The sequence below is a fragment of the Mesoplodon mirus genome (assembly GCF_964341445.2).
Source record: "Mesoplodon mirus genome assembly, chromosome: 7".
Classification (NCBI taxonomy): Eukaryota; Metazoa; Chordata; class Mammalia; order Artiodactyla; family Ziphiidae; genus Mesoplodon; species Mesoplodon mirus.
The window spans coordinates 38,115,283-38,134,732 of record NC_138983.1 but is presented as its reverse complement, the minus strand read 5'-3'; the positions used below and the strand labels follow the sequence as shown (position 1 = coordinate 38,134,732).

The 19,450-nt window shown below is 44.7% G+C and overlaps 1 pseudogene across 1 annotated transcript; it reads right to left on the bottom strand.

The window, feature by feature from the left end:
• Window positions 1-3,540: 3,540 nt before the first annotated feature.
• On the bottom strand, window positions 3,541-7,572 carry LOC309809005 (keratin, type I cytoskeletal 18-like; annotated as a pseudogene). Its single transcript has one exon. The product of its transcript is annotated as a keratin, type I cytoskeletal 18-like (transcript).
• Between the last annotated feature and the right edge of the window lie 11,878 nt (window positions 7,573-19,450).

Sequence of the window (19,450 nt, the reverse complement as noted above, 5' to 3'; positions counted from 1 at the left end):
TGGTGAGTCCAATTCCCTCTCCTGGGCCTGACTAGGGTGACAAGCAACCCCCATGAGTATAGTTAACAGAGAGAAGCAGCTCATGACAGCCGTGTCATTTGAGTCAGTCCTTTGGGTACATTTGGTCAGTCAACAGAAACTGAATCTTGCCCAAATCTCACCTGTCCTCAAATAGCTCACAGTCTAGTCAGAAAGAGGTGATAGTCAATGAAATTACTAAGACTTAAATATGTCCTATAAGAGATAAATATGGTAGTAACTCCTTTCAAACCTCAAAAGCTCAGTAAAGATTTATTTATTTAATGAATAAATGAATGTTCAACCCATGTATCCAGTAGCACCGAGGAAGAAGGGTTATTGATGAACTAATCCTTTGCACAGGATTGGACACATGATGGATGCCCCAATTCAGCTTTATTAAATGAATGGCTGGTTACATTTTACTGCAGGGGAAAATGCGAGACTTCTCAGGAAAGTAGCACTCTGAACTGCTGTCACTCACTAGTACTTTAATATGTCCATGTTTGCTGATATTTACAAATCCCACTAGCTCCCTTAAAACTCGTATCCATTCTGTGAGTTGAGCAGGGCTGGAATCACCATCTGCATTTACAGATGAAGAAATCGAGGACCAGACAGGCTGGGTGTTGCCCGTTGAAGTCCTAAAGCCACATCTGGAGTGCAGGGCTCCTAATACCTCAGCCAATTCTCTTTCTCCACTCCGTGTGGCCATCCTCATGTTCAGTAACAGCAAATGGAGGGGGAGGTCTGATGCCACTGGGGCTTTGGGGGGAAGGATTATAGTGGAAGAAGTGGGAACTCTGTGCTGGCACTAAGGGAGTGGCTCTATAGAAATGATTTCATGTAACTATCACAACAGCCTTGTGAGATGGGAATTGTTAGTTAATTAACTTATTTATGGCTGAGCACAGCACGTGGCTTGCAGGATCCTAGTTCCCCTACCAGGGATTGAACCTGGGCCACCACAGTGAAAGCGCCGAGTCCTAATCACTGGACCAGGGAATTCCGCAGCGCCCCACTCCCCCCCTTTTTTAGACTTAAGGAAATATAGGCTCAGAAATATCGAGTAACTTGTCCAGAGTCAGAGCTGGAATTCAAACTAGATCTGTTGTACTTTGAAGTACACATTTTTTCCACTGCATCATGGTTACTCGAGGTGATTTTGGAAAGAGATGAGCAAAGTGACAACATCGAAGTTTCTGAGACTCTTCAGCAAATCACAGTTCCTCTGGCATGGGGTGGGAATCGAAGGGTGCAAATTGTGCATCTCCAGGCCTCAGGGGCACTTTGGGATTTCCTCCCTGTGGGAGGAACACACTGGATTTTATTTGGCTCCCCCGTTCCCCCCTCCAGCGATAGAAAGAGAAAATAGTCCTCATTAACTAGGGTAGCTGGGCTTCCTTGTAAATTTAGGGACAAACCAACCAATCAAGTTTAAGTGGGACAGAGGAGGGGAAGGGTTTGAGGGGAAATAAAATTACCCATAATTCCCTGAGGTAGATTACATCACACCTGCCACCAGCCTGGGGAATTTCAGTGCCTGTGAGGATGGCCCAGCCTCTCCGCTCAACTTTCTCCCCTTCCCTCCATCTGCTTCAGTCCCCACCCCCAGGGCCCATCCCCACCTCTGCTGTTAGCAAGAGCAACTCTACCTTAGACACCTTAAACGGCTTTCTTATCGTCTCCTTCCCACTGCCATTTGTATACTTACAGAAACCTCCAGAGCATGGGGTCTGGGCCCTGATCTGTCTGTTACACTTAATTCTGTTTGTCAGTGTGTATTAATAGTCAGGGCTTTTCCAGTGGCAAATGGTAGGTACCCATTTTACAGTTGCTCAGAGAGAAAGAGTTTTGCTGGCTTTTTAACTGGGAAGGACAGGGGTACGATATCTAGGGTCCGAGGAGCTTGTCAGACTCAGGGTCCCTGTGTACAACTGTTCAGCCTGTATACTGCACAAGGGCACCACATCTAAGGGGGGGCCATTCCCATGGCATTGTATGTGAAATACATGCCATTCACATACTAACCGCATGAGGTAGGTGAGACAGTTTCAGCTGAGTCCTGGAGCAGTGAGGGAGAATCCCCTCTTTAATAAAGCCACATTGGCATATGAAGCCCCAAACAAGCTCAGGAGATATGTTCACACAGGTGCAACTGTGCATGTCCCAACCACTTCCTGCGTCCCCTAAGACTGCCTCTCTCACCTGCGGCTCTCAGAGACACGTTCCTGTCCCCCTGCCCTCCAACTCCAGCCTTCCTCAGAGGGCAGGATGGCCGCTGGGGCTAGAACGTTCCTTCAGGGTTACTGAACATGGCAGAGGGCATAGCCACCTCTGTTTCTATTTCCAGGGCCCATGACTTAGGGTTGTTCAGGTTGTACTCTGATATATATGTATATATGGGATATATATGTGATATATAATGATATATATGTGTATATATATATATACACACACACACACAGATATATTTGCCGAGTGCTGCACAGCATGCAGGATCTTAGTTCCCTGACCAGGGATTGAACCTGGGCTCACAGTGAAAGCATTGAGTCCTAACTGCTGGACTGCCAGGGAATTCCCTGTACTCTGATATATTAACATAGAGCTTTTTAAACTTGAGGCAAAGGTGCTTTTCCCTAATTCACACAAAGGTGTTATATAGGCTGGGACGACCCTGGCCAGTGTTTTCATTTCTATAAGGAGGCCCAACAGGCTTTAAGTAGGGGTATGACCCATTTATAGAGTTCCAAATTGCAATAGGTGTCATTGATTTCTGTATGCCCACCTTCAGACTATCAGGTTCCAGAGTGATCTTTCTAATGTACAAATCCAGTGATATTGCATGAATGAATGAATGAATCAAAAGAGTTATTCAGGAACAAAGAGAAAGGTTGTCAAGCTGCACTGAGGATCCAGCTGAGGTGAGAAATCATGAATTTGCAGAGCCGCCAACTTGCACTGCTGTGTCATGTTCTCCAGCAGCAGACCAGCAGAAAAGACAGGTTTGTAAGATGGAGACAGAGTCAGAATTTTGCCATGTCAGACTCGAGAGTGAAGGGTGCTGGTGAGAGAGTAATTCTGATGACTCACCACAGCGGTGAAGGTTGCGCAAGAAGGAGCATAGCACAATGCTTTCATCTCTCAGCTCTGCTCTGTCATTCCCCACTGTTGTAGAGAGGGCTCCTCTGTGTGGTGAAGATGGTTGTGGTGAGCCCTAGACTTTCATCCTTCCAGTATAATTCAACACGCAAAAGGCTGGCTTCCAGCTAGTCCCAGTTGCAATGCTGGGAAGAACACTAATTGGCTTGCTGTGGGTCACATGACCATCTTGGGGCCTATCTTGGTCATGGGAGAGGAGTGGAGTACTCTGATTGGCCAGCCCTGCATCACATGGTCACACTTACTGTCAGGAAAGTGGGTGTGTCTTACTAGAAGACGGGGGTGAGGGTAGGGGTGGGGTGGGGACACACTCACCAGTGAGTAAAATTGATAACTGTCATACCCATCTTCCCACCTTCTCATCATTCAACAAAAATGTACTGAGCACCCACCATGTACCAGGCACTGTGCTATGCTCCTTTTTTTTCTTTTTTTTTTTGCAGTAACATCTCAACTTTTATTGACCTCCTGCTCCCCAGGGCACCCTGCTTCTGCTGACTCAATGCCTCAGAACTTTGGTGTCTGTGGTCTCAGATACCACTTTGCCGTCCACGAGCCTGAGGGTGGTGGTCTTCTGGATGGCTTGCATGGAGTTGCTGCTGTCCACGGCGTCACCAAGATTGAAGTCCTCCCCATCTTCCACCAGGCGGCGGTAGGTGTTGATCTCAGCCTCCAGCTTGACCTTGATGTTCAGCAGGGCCTCGTACTCCTAGGTCTGGTGTTGCCCCTCTGCTCAGGTCTGGGCCAACTCTGACTCCAGGTGCAGGAGGACCCCATTGAGCTGTTTCATCTGCATGGCATAGTGGGCCTCCACTTCCCTCAGGCTGTTCTCCAAGCTGTTCTTCAGATTTCTCATGGAGTCCAGGTCGATCTCCAGGGACTGGATGGTGTGTCTCAGCTCCGTGAGTGTCATCTCAGCAGCTCCTATCTCAGCCGTCTGCAAGGTGACCACTTTGGTGCTCTCCTCAATCTGCTGGGACCAGTACTTGCCCAGCTCCTCTCGATTCTTCTGAGCCAGCTCGTCATACTGGGCCCGGATGTCTGCCATGATCTTGCTGAGGTCCTGAGGTTTGGGGGCATCCAACTCCACGGTCAACCTGGAGTTGGCAGTCTAGTGTTGTAGACCCTTTACTTCCTCCTCGTGGTTCTTCTTCATGAAGAGCAGCTCCTTCTTGAGAGCCTCGATCTCAGTCTCTAGCTGCAGCCAGGTGACACTGGTGTCATCAGTGACCTTGTGGAGCCTGTGGATGCCACTCTCCACAGACTGGTGCATGGCCAGCTCCGTCTCATACTTGACTCTGAAGTCATCAGCAGTAAGACAGGCATTGTCCACAGAACTTGCAAAAATCTGAGCCCTGAGGTCCTCGATGGTCTTCAAGTAATGCCCCCAGTCTCTGACCTGGGGTCTCTTCTTCTCCAGGTGTTCCCGGATTTTGCCCTCCAGTCTCCTATTATCGGCCTCCAGGCTCTTCATCCTTTCCAGGTAAGAGGCCAGGCGGTCATTCAGGTCTTGCATGGTCTCCTTTTCGCCCTGGATGCCCTCTACACCCACCAGACCCCCGGCCATCCTGGCGCCCATGTTCCTGGATCCCCAGCCGCCCTGGACGCTGGTGGAGTGGGACACGAAGATCTGGGAGCCTGAGCCCCCAGCGCCTGCATAGACGCTGGCAGTGCTGGTGACCGGTCGGACCCGGTGGCCCGGTGATGCGCAGAGCCCAGGGACTGGTAGTTGGAGAATGTGGACTGGGCACTGAAGCTCATGTTGTTTGTTCCGTGAGGAAAGAGCGAGGACTCAGGTGCTGGGCCGTCTCTATGCTCCTTCTTACCCAACCTTCACCACTGTGGTGAGTTATCACAATTACTCTCTCACCAGCACTCTTCACTCTCGAGTCTGACGTGGCAATATTCTGACTCTGTCTCCATCATGGAGAACACGACAGAGCAGTGCAAGTTGGCGGCTCTGCAAATTCATGATTTCTCACCTCAGCTGGATCCTCAGTGCAGCTTGACAACCTTTCTCTTTGTTCCTGAATAACCCTTTTGATTCATTCATGCAATATCATTGGATTTGTACATTAGAAAGATCACTCTGGAACCTGATAGTGTGAAGGTGGGCATACAGAAATCAATGGCACCTGTTGCAATTTGGAACTCTATAAATGGGTCTTACCCCTATTTAAAGCCTGTTGGGCCTCCTTATAGCCTATAGAATAAAGTCTAACCTGTTTATTAGTTTGGCATACAGAGCCTGGCCCCTCCCTCACTAACGGCCTTAGCTCCCTGCCCTCCTATCTTCCTACTTTCTGACCTATGAACTCTCAGCTCGTTTCCTTAACTCACTCTTGCTGTTCATGCTCCTGGGCCTTTGCTGACACTGTTGTTCCTGCCTGAATGCTCTTCTCACATTCTTCCACGAGTAAATTCTTGCTCATACTTAAAGACTCAGCTCTAGTGTCTTTTCCTTCATGTAGTCCAACCCCTTTTCGTGATGAGGTGTCCCTCCACCAGGCTCCCATGGCACCCTGGGTATGTCTCTCTCATAGCACTTACTATATCTTATTGATATTATCTGTCTATTTCCCCCACCAGTCAGTCTGTTCTGGGAAGACAAGGGCTGTGTCTTGTTCATCTGTTCATCTCTGGCCCTGGCACATAGAGGGGAATTGATCTGATCTGAACTGACCTAGGATCCACTAAGCTTTTCTAGCCATCTCTCTCTGGAAGAGACAATCCCCCACCATTTCTCTTTCATGCCCCTAAGAGCTGCAGCCCTCACTCCAAGAGGGGCAAGTACATTTCACTCCCACTGGTGTTGCACAGTGTTCCTTGCACAGGCCACAGAGCAGATGTCCTGCAGAGGCATCAGGCAAACCACTCCTTCGCTTCTTGGTCCACATTCCTCATTATAGCTCCTAATGTACAATCTGAGAGGTAGACATCACCCAGCATTGAGATTCACGCCTCTCTACTCCAATGTCACTGACCCCTTCAAATATGAGAGACTCTTCTATTAGGATAAATGATTTGCCAAGATGCTACTTGTTCCTGATGTAAAACTGGCTCCTGGCCAACAGTTGCCCAAACATGCTCACTAGGTCTGAACCCGCAAGTGGGTGTGGCTTGGCTTTGCTAAGCAAGGGTCACTCTTTCACGGGAAGTTGGTTGGAACATGAGTTTTGAAATTCAGGAGTGGCCTGCTTCCTTTGGGGATCCTTGGTTGATGAGTGCTATGCCCCACCAAGTGGTCCAGAGAGAGTCTCTGACCTGATGGAATTGTTCTTGAACCTGGGCCACCAGGTCATGTGAGAAGAGAGAGAGAGAGAAGGCCTGGACCTCCGTGGACCTTTGAGCCACAGGATGGCTAGTGATTGTTTTGTGCCCAGGGAGAAGGGAGGCCATTCCTGACACAGGAGTTTGCATGATTTAGCATTAAGCATCCCCTAATATAGTTTTGCTGAATAGTCTAGAAAAAAAGAAATGAATTTCCAAGAACAGTTCACTGTTCTCATTAGGAGGGTAAAACAGGACAGCACTGCAAGGCCCAAGCCTGGCAGGCTTGGGCTTAGCACCTGAGCTGCTCCAGAGCAGAGGGAAAGTGAGGAGCAGCCACAGACAGTGGCATGGCTGGGAGGAAAGAGCAGGGCATTTGGAGTCTGGAGACTGGGAGCCAGACCCAGCCTTGACACTAATTACTTGGGCGGCCCAGGCAGGTCAGTTAATATGGCCTTGCCTCACTTTCCTCACTGTATGGTGGGAACACATATGTGGCTGTGCTTCCTACCTGAGACACCTGCTTAAGTTTACTCTATCACCGTGTGTCAGGCCAGAGTCCGTCAATACTGGGTGCTTATATCCAGCTATGATGGTTAATTTTATGTGTCAACTTGACTAGGCTATGATGCTGACTTGTTTGGTCAAACACTAATCTAGATGTTGCTGTGAAGGTTTCTATGATTTATTCCATTGACTTTAAGTCAAGGTGATGACGCTCCACAATGTGGGTGGGCCTCATCCACTCAGTTAAATGTGTTAAGAGCAAAGACTGAGATTTTCTGAAAGAAGCAGTTCTGCTTCAAGATTGAAACATAGAAATCCTGCTTGAGTTTCCAGCCCACTGGCCTGCTCTACTGAGTTCAGACTTGCCAATGGTGTGAGCCAATCCCTTAAAATCAATCTCTCTTTCTCTCTGGGTCTCTCTGTCTTTGTCTCTGTCTCTCTCTCCTTCCCCTATTTGTTCTGTTTTTCTTGGGAACCCTGACTACTACATCTACCAGTTGGGGTCCCAGGCATCATTTACTAATCTGTGACCCTGGACACATCTTTTAACCTCCCTGATTCTCAATTTCTTGATCTGTAAAATAGAGATTAAGAAATACGTATTTAAAATATCTCCATCTCTTCCCTTTGCACACAGCTCCTCTGCCTGCTTCCCTGTGCCCATGAAGGAGTGTTTGGGGGCTGAGGCATCAGAGAGGGCACAAACTGCTTATCATCTTACACTGTTCGGGCCTGCCCCAAACTGCCCTGCCACACGCCCTGTCAGCCCTGTTCTTTTTTCCTGATGGTCCTTCCAGCCCATCCAGTGTCTATGCTCTGGCAAAATGTGTAGAATGACTTTCCAGTACCAGCCCCCAACTGGGACCAGAAAAATCAGGCAGCCCTCTCCCCACTGCCCAAAGCTGCTTCTAACCAGGGCTTCTCCTTCTGGTTCAATAGCATCTCTGCCTTTGAAGTCCATATATTTGGACATTACCAGCCTCCTCTATTCTTAAGGACATCATCCTCTTCCCTTCAGATCCCCTCCCATGTTTCTTGAGTGGTATGCCATCTGCCCATACGTTTGTCTTCAACTCTCTCCTGTACTGTTGTCTTTGTCGACCTTAGGTGATGATCCATCCAAACACAATACCCATAGGAAGATGCATAAAACATAAACACACAATTTGACAAATAACAAACACAAACATACAAATTAACAAATAGTTATAAAGCCAACACCTCTGTTACCATCATCCAGGTTGAGAAATTAAATATTTCCAGACCCCCAGAAGTCCCTTTCAGGTCACAACCCCCTCCCTCACATATAAGTATCCATGATCCTGATTTGTATGGTAACTATTTTCTTGCTTTTTTTGTGGTTTTAAGGCCTATCTGTACATTTCTAAATCCTATAGTGTCATTGTGCCTGTTTTATATAAATGGAATTATATTCCTATGGTTTTTATTTATGATTTTTGTATATGTGATTTGTATATATGTATGTGTATTTGTGTCGCTTCTTTAGCTCAATGTCATGTTTGTACTAATCATTCACAGGGTTGCAGGTAGCTGTAGTTCATTCATTTTCAATGCTGTATAGTTTTCTTCTACATCAGGGGTTGGCAAACTATGGCCCATGGGCCATGTTTTTGTTTGGCCCGTGAGCTAAGAATGCTTTTTATATTTATAAAGTTGGGGAAGAAAAAACAACTAAGATTTTGAGACAGAGACCTGCAAAGCCTAAAGTATTTATTCTCTGGCCCTTCATAGGAAACGTTTCCTGACCCCAACTGTATATGAATATACCATCATTTACTTTTCTGTTACATTCTTGATGGGTATTTGAGTGGTCTACAGTGTTCTGGCTCCTGAGAAATGCTGCTATGAATATTCTTGTACATGTTTTCTGGTACAGATGTACATATGTTTCTCTAAGGAAGGTATCTAAGAGTGAAAATATACACACATTCAAATTTAGTAGATAACCCCAGTGTTCCAAAGTGGTTGTACCAACTATATTCCCAACAGCAGTGTCTGAGAATTCCAGTTGCTCTACATCCCCAACACTTAATAATACCAACTTAAATTTTTTTGCCTATTTGGTGGGTCTGTAGTGTTGTATCATTATCATTGTAATCTAGTATTTCTCTGTAATGAAGTTTATTGGACAGATATATAGATATATATATATATTTTTTCCTTTTTTTTGGTGAAATACTGATTCCATTCCAATATATTTCCTATTTTTCTATGGGGTTGTCTGTTTTTTCTCACTGATTTGAAGGAGTACTTATATATATATATATATATATATATATATATATATATATATATATATATAAATTTACTTATTTTTGGCTGCGTTGGGTCTTCGTTGCTGCTCAACAGGCTTTCTCTAGTTGCGGCGAGTGGGGGCTACTCTTTGTTGCAGTGCGCAGGCTTCTCATTGCGGTGGCCTCTCCTGTTGAGGAGCACAGGCTCTAGGGCACAGGCTCAGTGGTTGTGGCTCACGGGCTTAGTTGCTCTGTGGCATGTGGGATCTTCCAGGACCAGGGCTCCAACCCGTGTTCCCTGCATTGGCAGGTGGATTCTTAACCACTGCACCACCAGGGAAGTCCCTACTTTATATATTTTGGATACGAATCCTTTCATCAGTTATGTATGTTGTGATTATGTGGCTTGCCTTTTCACTCTCTTAATGGTATCTTTTGATGAACAGAACTTCTTAACTTTAATGTAGTCAAATTTTATCAGTGTTTTCTTTAACAATTAGTACATCTTATAATTGTTTAAGAAAGCTTTCTTCTCAAAAGTCATGGAGATATTCTCCCATTTTATCTTCTGAAAGCTTTATAGTTTTGCCTTTTACCTTAAGGACTTGGATACATCTAGAATTGATTTCTGTTTAACTTATATGGGTAGCTAATTGTCCCAGCAGCACTCACTAAAAAACTGTCCTTTGCCTGCCTCTATCATGTATCAAGTGCTTACCTAATACAAAGTTCTTCTTCTGGACTTTATTGTATAGGTCTGCTTGTTGACCCATGTACCAATCCATACTGTTTTAAATATTATAGCTTCATGACAAATCTTGGTATTTGGTGGTACGAGTCCTCCATTTTTCTCCTTCTGGTTCTTCTTCTCCTCCTCCTCCTCCCCTTCCTCCTCCTCTCCCCCCTCCTCCTCCTTCCCCCCATCCTCCTTCCTCTTCTTCTTGTAGTGCATCTTGGCTGTTCCTTTCCTTTTGCATCTTCGCATAAGATGGGAATTAACTTGTCAAATGTTACTAAAAAAACCTGTTGGAATTTTAACTAGAATTGCATTGACTCTAGAATTGATTTGAAAGAATTGACATCTTTATAATATAGAGTTTTCCAGTCCATGAACATGGTCTATCTCTTAATTTAATTCAGTTATCTTTAATGTCTCTCAGTAAGTTTGGTAATTTTCTTGTTAAAATCTTGCACAACTTTTGTTTTATTTATTCCTATGTACTTCATATTTTTTGATGTGGTTATAAAAGGTAGAATCTGTCTGCCATAGATACAGATAATTTTTCTATGTAGTTTCGATTTTTTTGTGAAATGAAAAATGGCTTTGTTAAGATGTTCATGGCATTCACCTCACCCTCCCCTCATTTACCGGGGTCAGTGATGGCTCATCAGTGAGAAAGGGATGTGTTTTTCCTTTATGGAAGGTACCCTTCTATGGACTTACAACAGTAATAACCAAAATTTGATCAGCACTTTGAAATGTGCTTCCTACCTTATTATCTTTTAATATTTATTTATTTATTTATTATTTTATTTTTGACTGCACTGGGTCTTAGTTGTGGCATGTGGGATTTTCGTTGCGGCACAAAGGATCTTAGTTGTGGCATGTGGGCTTTTTAGTGTGGCATGCGGACTCTTAGTTGCAGCATGCATGTGGGATCTAGTTCCCTGACCAGGGATCGAACCCGGGCCCCCTGCATTGGGAGCGCAGAGTCTTACCCACTGGACCACCAGGGAAGTCCCCCTACCTCATTATTTTATTTAATCCTTGTAACCATCCGGAAAGGTAAATATTTTAATTTTCATTTCACTAGTGAGGATACAAGCTCAGAAACATAAAAAGACTTGCTCAAGTTCACCTGGCTTTATTTAGCTCAACTTCAGGACTGTTTACTTCAGTCTGGTTCTCTTTCCCCTACCCCCCTGTTGCCACCTTTGAAGATATGGGGTTTTGTAGTATCTGGTCAGGGTAAAATTTGGGAAGCTAGAGGAGATGAGAGTAGGCTCAGAAAAACAAAAACAAACAAAAAAACAGCTTACATAGATGGACTAGACTTTCTATTTTCTATTTAACAGTGGATACTATGTTCTCTTCTATGAGGAACCATAATTCAGTCAACAGATCTTAATTCTTATTAAATTTGAATTCATATATACTTTCAATTACTAAAGTAGTATAAGTCCGAATAAACAATTAAATTTTTTCTTATTAGTTTGGAAGAAACTTGAGGGTATCTCTGTATTTCTGGACTGTTACAGAGTTTTAGGGAATAAATATTGCTGAATGAATGCATTTTTCTCCTGTTCTTAAAATCTCGAACCCTTTCTCCTGGAAGCTAAATATGTAATATCTTGAAGACCCACCAGGTGGCGTTCCAAGACTGCCTAGTGTCAGTCATACTTGCTGAGAAAGAATCCTGGACACGGAGACAAGGATGTGATTTTTGGTTTGAAAGGAGAATGGAGAGAAAGAAGAGAAAACACGTTTGGTCTTGGCATCCTTTGCATTCACAGTTGAGCCATAGTCTGAGACCTGTGGTTTTATTTACGCATTTTTGACTCCCTCATACTCGATGCATTTTCTAGCTCCTCCAAGTCAGGGCTCTCTGATTTTTCTTTGTACTCAGTGAGCAGGTCTAGCACACAGTAGGAGCCTGACAAAATTTTTTTTTTAACATCTTTATTGGAGTATAATTGCTTTACAATGGTGTGTTAGTTTCTGCTTTATAACAAAGTGAATCAGTTATACATATACAATATGTTCCCATATCTCTTCCCTCTTGCGTCTCCCTCACTCCCACCCTCCCTATCCCACCCCTCTAGGTGGTCACAAAGCACCGAGCTGATCTCCCTGTGCTATGCAGCTGCTTCCTACTAACTATCTATTTTACATTTGGTAGTGTATATATGTCCATGCCACTCTCTCACTTTGTCATAGCTTACCCTTCCCCCTCCCCATATCCTCAAGTCCATTCTCTAGTAGGTCTGTGTCTTTATTCCCGGAGCCTGACAAATTCTTGATCTGAGATGACTAGCTCTGTCTGCAAGTCTGAACCCCCATAACTCTTCCCTGAATTAGGCTTCGTCCCCCTCTGTTCCCTCTCTGGGCTGCTGGCATCTGCTGCCCTGGTATCGAGGTTGGATCCTCTGGGCCACCCTTCTGTTCAGCAATCCCTTCATGAGTCTCTGGTGGACAGTTAGTCCCATTCCCCACAGTAACTGTTTCAGATCTTTGGTTTTGTCCTCAATCCTTCCTCCTGTTCCTTACCACCCCTCCTTTCAGGAGATAACCCCTCGCCCGCCCCCTCCAATTCACAGATAAAGAAAAAGACATCTTGTGGCGATTCACTCAGCCTCCTAACTCTGCACCTTTGAATCTGCTCATCACTCGTATTCCCATCTGTCCTCCCTCTGCTCTCCTCCCGTGATGCTAGAAGAGTTATCTCTTCTTTCGGCCAAGGTGATTCTATCCACCCACACTTTCATTCTTTCCTCTGTTCATTTATTTACTCATTCTTCAAAAAAAATTTAATTATTACTACATGCTGAGCTCTGGGAATGTAATAGTGAGTAAAACCAGCAAGGTCCAGTAGGAGAGACAGCTGTTAAATGAATAACCCACCCTCTCTTTGAGGTAGGGTCAACATTTTCATGCTACACTGAGATGTGCTAAGAAAACATGGCTTTTTAGTTCCTATAACTGATGTCTCCTCCTCACCAGCTAGTTGTGGTAACTCAAGTTTAGACTAAGGAATCAGACCAAACATACCTGGGCAGGAAATGCCCTCTGATATAGCCACCTGCACCTGCTATGGATGGGCCCTGCTTGACCTTAAAAGAAGGGCTTTGCTGGGCACGATGGCAGGAAGGCCCACCAAAAGCCTGGTGATTCTGGTTTCTCATGTTACACTGTCATTCTTTTTGTGGTTTGGCTTCCCCCATCGGCTGTGTGAGGGGAGCAGAGGGGAGGTCTGGGTGAGGGCAGAGTAGATCTGTGATACCCATGAATTTTGGGAACAACAGAAGCAGAGCCCAGTAGGTTTTCAGGCCAGGTTCTTGCCCCAGTTATTAAATCCCAGGTGTTACAACATGAGGATTAGAGTTAAGAGGGAAACCAAGCGAGTCAGTGACTGAGGGGACTCAAGTGTGAGGAGGTTGTGAGCAGACAGTGGGAAGACGAGGACTGGCTGAAGGGCTTGAGCTGAGGAGTCAGGATCTGCTTCACAGCTCCCTCGTAACCTGTCATCCGCATTTGCAACTCCACCATTAGCTACTTCTGTTTCAACATTTCATCCTGTGTGAAAAGGGAAATGGAGTCTGGGGGAAGAACTGCTCTCACCTCTTATATTCTTTTTTTTTTGGCCATGCCTTGCAACATGTGGGATCTTAGTTCCCCAGCCAGGGATAAAACCCATGCCCTCTGAAGTGGAAGCATGGAGTCTTAACCACTGGACAGCCAGGGAAGTCCCAGCTCTTGTATTCTTACCATCAGATTCAAATAATGTTTGCTGAGCACTTTTGAGATGCCAGAGACCATGCCTGCGCTCACATCCTGCTGTAGATTGAGTGTATGTGTCCCCTGCAAATTCATATGTTAAATCCTGACCCCCAATGGGATGGTATTAGGAGGTGGGTGATGAGGTCATGAGAGTCGGCCCTCACAAATGGGATTAGTGCCCTTATAAAAGAGACCCCAGAGAGTCCCCTTGCCCCCTTCTGCTATGTGAGGACATAGAGAGAAGGCAGCTATCTATGAACCAGGAAGGGGGCTCTCACCAGACACAGAATATGTGATGCCTTGATCTTGGACTTAACCAGCCTCCAGAACTGTGAGAAATAAATGTTTGTTGTTTAATCCAGCCTATGGTACTTTTTTTATAGCAGCCCAAACAGACTAAAACATACATTAAAAATTTTTTAAATTCCTACAACAACACCGTGAAGCTGGCATCATTATTTTGGGGAAGAGGAAATTGTGGTTCAGAGAGATTACCCCAAACACACAGCTGGAAAATGGTGTCCAGGCTCTGGCTCTGAGTCCAGTGTTCTTTCTTTTGCATCACATTGTTTTCATAGCAAGAGTGTGTCAAGTTGTATATATAGAAAGGAAGTCCCAGAATATGGGGCCAAGATGAGGTAGAAATACCCCAGTGAGAGACAAGGTAATAAAACCTGACACACAGTGATGAGTGAGGCTCCTCCAGCCTCTTTCCCTGAACACCTCTCAACATGCAACAGCAGTCACAGGAGACAAGCAGTTCTCAAGTCTGGACAGTGCGGCCATTAAGAGAGGCATTCAGAGCTGGGTGTGACCCAGAAAGGCTTCATGGGAGGGAGGAGGAAGATTGAAATGGGCGGCTGTGGGAAGGCATATATACACTACCAAACGCAAAATAGATAGCTAGTGGGAAGCACTGTTTTCTATCACCTTCTATTGTTTCATTCCAGGGTCTCTTTTCCTTATGGCTCTAAGGTGTTCTATTTGGAATATTACAAAGCCTCAGATACCCATAGTCACTGGGGAATGAGCCTGTTGAAGTCTCTCATCATCTTATACCTCTTCAGACACAGGTTCTCAGTATAACATTAATGATACTGCTAATAATAATTCCAGACTTCTCCACAGTTTGGGTTCTGCATGTGACCTAGATGTGCTTTCTGAGACTTGGATGACAGAAGTGAGGAATGTAGGTGGTGGCCACGTGGAGAGACTGGATCTTCCTGGATGCTGTGGTGGAGCATATATTCTCTGGTCCCTGCTCCATAGATGGGAAGTGCAGACAGCAACAGTGGTAGGGTTTCTACTAGAATAGTCTCATGGTGTGGTTGTGTGTATCTCTTGGATGACTTGTCCTGAATTTGTAGCAGTCAAGCTTAGTTCTGTGTCTCCCAGAAATAACTCTGTAAGTCATTCCGTAACAAATCCCTTTCCACTTAAACTAACTGGAGTGGAGGAAATCTGAGGGCCATCTCTCTCTCTCTGTCTCTTTCTCTCTCATGTTCTTGAATCTCTCACTCTGGGCAAAGCCAGCTGCCATGCTGAGAGCTAGCAACCCACATGGCAAGGAACTCAAGTCTCCAGCCAATAGCCCGTGAGGAACTGAGGCTTGCCAACAACCACGAGAATGAGCTTGGAAGCAGAATCTTCAGTTCCAGCCAATCCTAAGGGTGACAGTAGCCCTGGCTTTTGCTTTAACTGGCTTCTTGTGAGAGACCCTAAGCTGCTTCCAGATTCCTGACAATCAGAAACCATGTGAGATAATAAATGTTTATTTTTTAATGTGCTAAGTTTTAGAGTAATTTGTTCTAAAGCAGTAGATAATGAATGCAGATTACAGTTCCTGGAGGTGGGGTGCTGCCATAACAAAACCCTAAAATGTGGCTGTGCCTTTGGAAGCAGGCTGTGGGTTTTGAAGAGAATGTTAGTGAAAGCATTAGGTACACTTGGCTTGTAGAATTTTGGACTTTGAAGAGGCTGCTGCTGAGGGCTTAAAGTAAGGAAAGTCTTATTGGAAATTCAAAGAAGGAAGGAGATCTTCATTATGTAGCAGCAGAAATCATTAGGAACACTGTTGCCTGCAGCAAGCTTGAAAGTAGAAATATACTTAATGAAGTGATCTATTTAATGAGATTTCCAGGTAAAGAGTGGAAGGTGCCTCCCAATTTCTTCTGGCTGCTTATTGTAAAATGTGAGAGGAGAGGGAAAAGTCAAGGGAAGGACTGTTAAGCAAGAAAAGCTGGGACTTGATGGTTTGGAGGATTCTCAGCCTCTCCAGGTGGCAAATGGTGCTAAAACTAAGAAATGGCTTCTAAGCAGAGATCAAATCCAGGACACTGCCAGGAAAACCTGAAGATGAAGCCAAGTGCATGACTGTAAACCTTGTGTTAAGGTCTTAGAAATATCAAAGATATTTTGCCTCACAGTACCGTTTCATCAAGCAAAAGACCCTCTAGAAAGACTAAGAGTGTGCCTTACAGATCCTCTCAACTAAATAATAGGGCCTCTAAGAAGCTTAAGAATGTTGTTCCTGGGCTTCCCTGGTGGCGCAGTGGTTGAGAGTCCGCCTGCTGATGCAGGGGACACGGGTTCGTGCCCCGGTCTGGGAAGATCCCACATGCTGCGGAGCGGCTGGGCCCGTGAGCCATGGCCGCTGAGCTTGCGCGTCCGGAGCCTGTGCTCCACAACAGGAGAGGCCACAAGAGTGAGAGGCCCACATACCGCAAAAAAAAAAAAAGAAAAAAAGACCTGTGCTGGGCATATGTTAAGTGCTTCACATGAGTTTACTCATCTAATTCTCACAACAAGCCTATGGGGTTGATATTATTGTCATTTCCATTTTACAAATGAGGAAACTGAGGCTCCAAGGGTAATTACTCTTATTTAAGGTCACATAACTATTTTGTGACAAAGATGCATCAACACCTACATCTTTCTGATTCCAGAGGTAACGTCTTAGCCAGATAATGGGATGACATGTGCAAAGCACTGAGAACACAGCAGTCACTCAAAATAAGCTATTTGCTGTGACAAATAGAATATGTGGAGTGTGGTGAGATTGATACTTCTTTAGCTTTTGGGGATGACCTAATGCCCTGAGGATAAAAGCCAGAGACTCACCTTGATCCTTGACACTCTTTAAAAAAAAAATTTTTTATTGGAGTATAGTCGATTTACAATGTTGTGCTAGTTTCTGGTATACAGCAAAGTGATTTAGTTATACATATATGTATGTATATATATTCTTTTTCATATTCTTTTCCATTATGATTTATGATAGGATATTGAATATATTTCCCTGTGCTCTACAGTAGGACCTTGTTTATCTATTTTATATATAGTAGTTTGTATCTGCTACTCTTTCTTGTATCTTCTCTCCTAGTGATCATCCTACGCTCCTTGGAAAAGGAGAAGGCCACTCAGTAGGAACATGACTGCTTCCTCGTAAAGATGGCACCTGGCTAGCTCCCCTGAGGGATGAATAGAAGAAGAAGTAAATGAGTAGAGCAAAATATTTAATCAGAGCCTGCTGGAGAGAGGTGATTGTGTGATTGGGCTGGAAGAGATATAGAGTTCAGTTTATGGCTAGCGTTGGGTTTTCCACCCGCTGCCTATGGAATGAGGTTGGGCCTAATGAATGTTTGCAAAGAGCCTTTGAAATTTCTGAGATGAAAGGCCACGCCCCACTTTTCAAGGAGCTTTGCTAATTCTCGTTGATCTATTTGTCTGCTATTGGGGATGGAGGGCAATTAAATAATCTGTGAACATCAAAGATGTGTTACATCATACAGAGATGTGTTATCCTCACTACCTAACTCAGTGTCCCTTATATATAATGGGAGCTCTATAAATGTTTCCTTTCTTTAATGAGGATGGGGGTCATCTGGCTTTCCTCACTGGCTCTGGTTTTCTTCATTCAGCTAATTCCCTCTTCTGTTAATTAGGTATGCAGTTATGAGGTGCCATGCATGTTCATGTGGGGAGTGGTGGAATGATAGAGGTGGTGAAAAGGAGAGGAATGGAGCATTCTTCTTCCTCTTTTGCGTGCCAGTCAGAGTGTATAATGGTCAGTGCGTGGGAGTTCCTAGCACTAGGGGCAAGTGTGTGTGTGTTGGTGTTGGGGTGTGAAATGAAGACCAAACACAGAGCAACAATAAGGTTCCCAGCTCTAAAGAGGTCAAAGTTCAGTGCTACAGTGAACATTCTCCTGAAGGGCCTGTGGACCTGAGCTAGGTATTTGGACCAAAGTTGAATTCTCAAGAAACCAGGTCTGGGAATGGGTTTGCACCTCTGAGGTAATGCCTGGGAGCATTCCATGCAGCTCTCAGAAGCCATGGCACTTACTCACCCAAGGTAGGCCCAGGATTAGGTTAATTATATATATATATTTTTTGTTGTTGTTTTGTTTTGTATTTTTTTACTGTTTCCACCTGCTGAGCAATGTCATTGTTGATAGAAAGACCCCGTGGGTGTTCCAGGCCTTCATTTCCGGCAGTTCTCAGACTTTATTCATCATGACCATTGGTGAGGCTCTCCATTGTCCTTAGTTTGCCATTTGGGTTGCCAGGCGGCCCAGCATGTCCTCCCTGCAGGATTTCAGATGACATGCTATCTGTGTTCAGCCAAGTGAGGTGGCTGGGCTAGTTGGCTATAATGATGTGGGGCTACAGGTACTCTGTGCCCATCTGGGGAGAGTGTGGAATAGTTTCTGAATTTTCCCCAGAAAGTTTACACCATCAGCCAATCTGATAAACTCATTTGTGCGAAGGACGTTCTGGTGTGGTGGGCAGAGCTCTGGATTTTAAGTCAGAAGACTTGGGTATAAATAATGGCTCAGCTTCTTACAAAGCTGCATGTGAATTGACCACCTCTCAGAGCCTTGCTTTCTTCACTTATAATTAATTAATTTATTTTTGCTGTGTTGGGTCTTCGTTTCTGTGCAAGGGCTTTCTCTAGTTGTGGCAAGTGGGGGCCACTCAGTATCGCGGCCTCTCTTGTTGCGGAGCACGGGCTCCAGATGCGCAGGCTCAGTAGTGTGGCTCACGGGCTTAGTTGCTCCGTGGCATGTGGGATCCTCCCAGACCAGGGCTCGAACCCGTGTCCCCTGCATTGGCAGGCAGATTCTCAACCACTTCACACCAGGGAAGCCCTTTCTTCACTTATAGACATGGGTATATTCATCTCTCTCTTTTCCACAAGCTGTTTTGTGGATCAGTGGGATAATGAATGTGAATATAAGGGGCCATACGGAGGAAGGGATTTGTGAATAGTGTTGGGAGAGGGTTAGAGGACTAACCAACATGCCAGCTTAAGTCAACATTTTAATTACATTTTCTGGAGAAAGTACCATTTCTTTCATTATCCAATTCAGAGGAACTCCATTTCAGGTGACTCTTAAATCACATTGCTAAGAATCCAGTGCCTAGAATAACAGGTGATATATGATAAGCACTCAGACAGTTGACTGGGTGACAGAATAATTGGGTGTCTAATGAACTGTGACAAGTAGATACCTTCTGGGTATTGTGGGGTGCATTTATTTACTGGTCTTAAAAGCATACCTTTAAGTATAGGAACTCAGATCCATTAAAGATAAATAAAGGAAGCTCTAGGTTGTTCAGTAGAGAAGTAAAAAAAATACTACATTATGTATTATATCAGTAGATTAAAAACCCAGTATTGTTTTTTAATTTCAAAATAACCGTGTCAGTTATTGAACTATTGTCTCTGAGCTGCAAGC